The sequence below is a fragment of the Prionailurus bengalensis genome, chromosome B2, assembly GCF_016509475.1.
Source record: "Prionailurus bengalensis isolate Pbe53 chromosome B2, Fcat_Pben_1.1_paternal_pri, whole genome shotgun sequence".
Taxonomy (NCBI): Eukaryota; Metazoa; Chordata; class Mammalia; order Carnivora; family Felidae; genus Prionailurus; species Prionailurus bengalensis.
In genome coordinates, this window is record NC_057349.1 from 41,667,179 (window position 1) to 41,672,654 (window position 5,476).

Genomic DNA, 5,476 nt, shown 5'->3' on the forward strand with positions numbered 1-5,476 from the left:
ACCGCCACCCTGCTCTGGCATCTACTAGCTCTCAGCTCTGTCTTCACCCCCTGCCCGGAGGAAGCTGTAGGACCACTCAGTCTGAGGGACAGGGACACAAACCCACACACCCGAATCCCCAGGAGCCACACAGATGGGATGGAGATTCAGGGAGAAAGGCCATGCAAAACCACAGGTTCCCCACTGTCTTCTTGAAGACTTCCTGGAGGAGGAAGATCCCCAGAGGGCTGCTTCTAGAAAGGGGCTCAGCAGGTGGCTCTGGAGGGTGAGAGAGGCCAGAAAATGGGGACACAGTAGTCTCGCAAATAATGCTATTATTATTTGTTGTCATTGTTGCCATAACATATCGAGCAGTGATGTGCCTGGAATCCTGCTGAGTGACTATGTTACCTGTTTTAAAGCATTTACTCCCCAGAGAGCTCACTCCAGGGGTCAGGCATGGGTTCACTGCGAGGAGGATTACATGAGGCAATATAGGCCAGATGCCCACTTGGCCCAGCGCCTAGCCGTAAGAAACACCCAATAAACGTCAACTAGAATTAATTCTGTGATCATTAATAGCACTTGCAACACAGGTGTCATTTTCCCTCTTCTTGTGGAGGCTCAGGGAGGCTGCGGGGTTTGTCCAAGGTTACCGGCCTGAGAGGAATCTTGGAAAGCCCTTCTGAGAATCTCAGTGAGCCAGGCCCCCAGCCCGTCTGTCCCTTCCCCCTCAGGAGTGCCTGAGGCCCTGCCCAACAAGTCTCCTGCCCAGTCAAATCTCCCACATCCCCAGACCCAACTGTAATTCCCTTTTTTTTTTTATGTTTATTTTTCTTTTTACATTTATTTATTTTTGAGAGACAGAGAGAGACAGAGCCCAAGTGAGGGAGGGGCAGAGAGAGGAGACACAATCTGAAGCAGGCTCCAGGCTCTGAGCTGACAGCACAGAGCCCGACATGGGCCTCGAACTCACACACCGCAAGACCATGACCTGAGCCGAAGTCGGACGCTTAACCGACCGAGCCACCCAGGCGCCCCTTTTAATGTTTATTTTTGAAAGAGAGGAAGACAGGGCGTGAGCAGGGGAGGGGCAGAGAGAGCAGGAGACACAGAACTCGAAGCAGGCTCCAGGCTCTGTGTTGTCAGCACAGAGCCCAGCATGGGGCTCAAGCTCACAAACCATGAGATCGTGACCGAAGTCACTGCTTGACCAACTGAGCCACCCAGGCGCCCCAGTAATCCACTTTTTGTAAGAAATTTCCTATGGCCACTCTAGCCCACCCCCGAGAGGCCCACCCAGCCACATGGTCGCATGCAACGTACGTTGCATGTGCAACGGGTCTCCTGGCTCCTGGAGAACCGAGAGCTCCAGTCCTGGTTCTGTCACTAACGTGCTGTGCGACCCTCGGAAAGCCGCCTCTCCTCTCTGAACCTATTTGCTCATCGATAAAACCAAGGAGTATGACCAAGTGACCCCAATGGCCCTGAACATCCAACCCATCCATTACCCACCACCCATCAGCAGGACCCCGAAAAGAAAGTGAGTCAAGGAACTCCCAGAGGAGAGAAGAGGAGAGGCCCCAGGGGACCAGGCAGAGGAAGAGAAAAAGCAGATACCACAAAGGCTTACGGATAGTCGGCCAGAAACGACCAACAGCAGGGATAGCAAACAAAGCAAAAAGCCCGTGAAAGATTGCCCAGGCACTGGCAGGGGGCAGGAGGCACACAGTGTGGGGCCCACCCACTCCCAGGCTACAGACAGATGTCCCCTGCTTGGAAGGCCAGTGTTCCGTGGGGGGACCGCCGTGAGCAGCTCGGCCCAGGCCTCAGCCCTCACATGTACGGCAAATGCACAGTCTTGTGAAATGTGGACCTCCAGGTAGGGTCCCCAGAGTCCCAGGGCTGGGGAGCAGAGCGCCGGCCAGTAGGTGGGCTGAAACTGGCTGTGAATTTCAAGCAGGGAGCACGCGCAGCAGGCCCCTGAGGCCTCAGACAGCAGCCCCTGATCCCTCCATGAAACCCCCTCGAGTACTCCTGTGCTCCAGACCCTGAGCTGGGTGCTGGCGACACAGCAGCAAGGCTGATTGTAGAAGCCCACGGCCCAGCGGGCAGGCCAGAGACAGATCTGAGCACTCACTAGGTCCGGCACCCTTCTGACCAGCTTCTCTGCGTTGACTGAGTCCTCAGAGAAGCCCTATCCCAAATTCAGAGTTGAGGAGCCTGGGGCACACGGCGCTCATGTCCCTTGCTCCTGCTAACATGACTTTGGGTGCAGGGACAAGGGTGAAAAAAATCTTAGGGTGGTGTGAGAGCCCCAGATCAGGACTATCTTGCCTATTCAAACTTTTTACTGTTCAGCCAAGAAGGTTGACAGCCAAAGAGGACGAATGACAAGAACCCACAACTATTAAGGCCAAAATGGCCAGCGTGGTACCAGATGCCTTCCCCAGGGTCATTGGATTAAACCAGAAACACTCCCAGCACGTGTTGGGAGGCTGGGAATGGCGGTGGGCAGTGGGGCGACCCTTCATCAGGTCAGACAGAAAAGTCCAGAAGGCGAAGGAAGGCTGGGGAACTGGGTTAAGGGGCAGCGAACAGACGGGGAGGGGTCGGGGTCCAGGTAAGGACTCACTGGCAGAGGCTGTAGGCAAGCAGGGAAGCATTCTGGGGCTGGACGCCTGGGGTCCTGTGAAGGTCCCACAGGTTCTGATCTGTTCTTTGGAACAAAACAGAGGAAGGAAGAAACCAGGTGTGTTTTGGGTCACGGGGGAAGGACCACTGGTGTTGATTGAGAGGGGGCCCTAGGGGGGTGCTTTAAGTAGCCAAGAGAGGTTTTGAACCAAGCACCTTGGTTCACGAAGGCCCCTCAGCTCCCCCGAAGCGTGTTCTCTGTACAGGTGGGCAGGCACAGCACCACTTTGCCTGGAAAACCCCGTTAGCTGCGCAGTGTGGCCTGGGACAGACCTCAGCCTAGACCCCCAAATTCCTCACCTGCCTGGCTTCCCTCGAGGCGGGGTCTCCCCTAACCCCACCTTACAGGGTCTTCTCCCCTAACCCCACCTCACGAAGCCCAAAGCCAGGTTCAAGTGTTGCCAGTTGTGAAACTCCAGATGATGCCGAAACAGCAAACTGAACAAAGGTCCTGGGGCGAGCACGGCCCCGAGGTGGGAGACTGTAATACAGGAAGATGCTCGCAACCACCCAGCCCCTGCCTCTGGTGCCCCCAGGCAGGGGGCAGAACCCAGGTCAGAGAGGGAAATCACAATATGCTCATTTGACAAACAATTCCTGAACCGGGGTTGAGGGTCCGGCTTCGCCCTGGGTGCCGCCAAGGATCCTCGAGGTGCGACGGTGGAGTCATGGAAGGAGGCCACAGGGAGCCCCAAAGTCCGCCTCTGCTCCCTCCCTTTCCAGCTGGGGCCGGCAGAAGATAATGGGCAAGAGCTGAGGATTTAGGTTCAAGTCCCAGCTCAGCCACTTACCAGCTGAGTGACGCTGGGCGAGTTGTATCGTGCCTCTTGAACAGGAAAGCTCCTGTTGTCCTCACACACGAAATGCTCTGACACCAAAAGAAGGAAGGGGGCTTTTCCCACATCAACCGACTCTCCAACTATCCAGGCACCAGCTGGGTGTCTCACAATTCCGTTCAGTTCTGACGCCGTCTACCTGGAGCTAGCATCAGATGCCCAGGTTGTCACCTGCGCTTCCGCCCGACTGCCTATACATCAGGATTTATAGCCCTTCCTCAGGTTTTATCATTTGCTATGACAGGGGCGCCTGGGTGGCTCAGTTGGCTAAGTGTCCGACTTCAGGTCATGATCTCACCGTACGTGAGTTCAAGCCCCACACAGGGCTCCAGGCTGACAGGGCGGAGCCTGCTTGGGATTCTCTCTCCCTGCCCCCCCCCCCCAAATAAAGAAGCTTTTTAAAAAATCTTATCATTTACTACGACAGCTCAGCAGAACTCAGGGAAACACATTTATCAGTTTCTTGTAAAAGGATATATTATAGGACACCAGTGAGTGTACCTAAGGTGAGATCAGAAAGGTCCCAAGCGTAAGAGCTTCTGTCCCTATGGAGTTGGGGTGCCCCACCCTCCCAGCACGTAAATGTGGTCACCAACCCAGAAGCTCTCTAAACCCCATATTTGGGAATGTTTCTGGAGGCTTCCTCCAGATTGGGCCTGATTGATGATTAAGTCAATCTCCAGCCCCTCTCCCCTCCCTGGAGAATGAGGAGTAGGGCTGAAAGTTCCAGGTTTCTAATCACGGCTTGGTTTTTCTGGCCATCAGCCCCCATCCTGAGGCTATCCAGGAGATCTCCAGGAGTGACCTCATTAGAACAAAAGACGCTGTTGTCACTCACAGAACTCCAGGGGATTCAGGAGTCCTGTCCCAGGAACCAGGGGCAGAGACCAAGTGTGTATTTCTTATTATGTCACCTCTGGCCCTCACTTTCCTCATCTGTAATGTGAGGATGATGATAACGTCCTTGAGCTGTTTTAAGGATTAAACAAGCGCAAAGTTCTTAGCCCAGCATTTGGCACATAATAAGAACTTAATTAACTGTAATTAATGTTCTTATAGATGAGGAAGTTGAGAGATCCAGAAAGGGGGGTGGGGAAGACTTGTCCGAGGTCGGCTTGGAACAGGACTCTAGGATTCCATTCAGCGGCCTGAGCACCTGCTCTGTAGTCAGCACTCCACCAGGCAGGGCGGGGGGGACACAGGGACGACTGGACAGTCCCCGTCCTCAACGGTCATACGCTCTTGGAAAGACTATACTATAGGGAAGGTTTCTCATGTCAAAGAGTTCATTCCCCTGGATAGACATGACAGCCAGGCCAGTGGCCTAACCATGCCAAGGAGAGTGTTATGGGTTGAATTGCGTCCCCCCAAAGACGTGTTCAAATCCTACCCCCCCCCCCCAGTCAGTACCTCAGCATGTGATCTTATTTGGAAATATGGTCATTGCAGAAGTAAACAGTTAAGATGAAGTCACGCTAGAATAGGGTAGGTCCCTAATCCACTGCAACCGGTGCCCGTGTGAGAAGGAGACACAGAATGCCTTGTGAAGACCCAAAGGCACACAGGGAGAGTGCCATGTCAGTGGGAAGTTGCCTTTCGGAAATGAAGAGGTTTCCAGGATACAAAGGTCAAGTTGGGGTGTCAGGGCCAACCCCTTCCTGGAAGGCTTGGGCTGGAGGAGAGGGACTCAGACTTGTCCTGATTGGACAGTACAGTGAGGACAGCCAGCGTGGTGAAGGTGCCCCCGGGGTAGGGGTGCTGGGACTCCTGTCTCCACAGGAAGATGACCCTCTGGGCGGCGGGTAGGGCCCAGGCAGATGGAAAGCGGCTAGGTTACTGACCATGCCAGCTATGAGGGACAGTGGGAAGGAGGACAGAAGAGGAAGGCAGCTATTAAAACGTGCCACTGCCCCGGGACTCCCACTGCAATTGGAGAGTTCTAGGTGGGGGTGGGGGTTCCCCTCCCC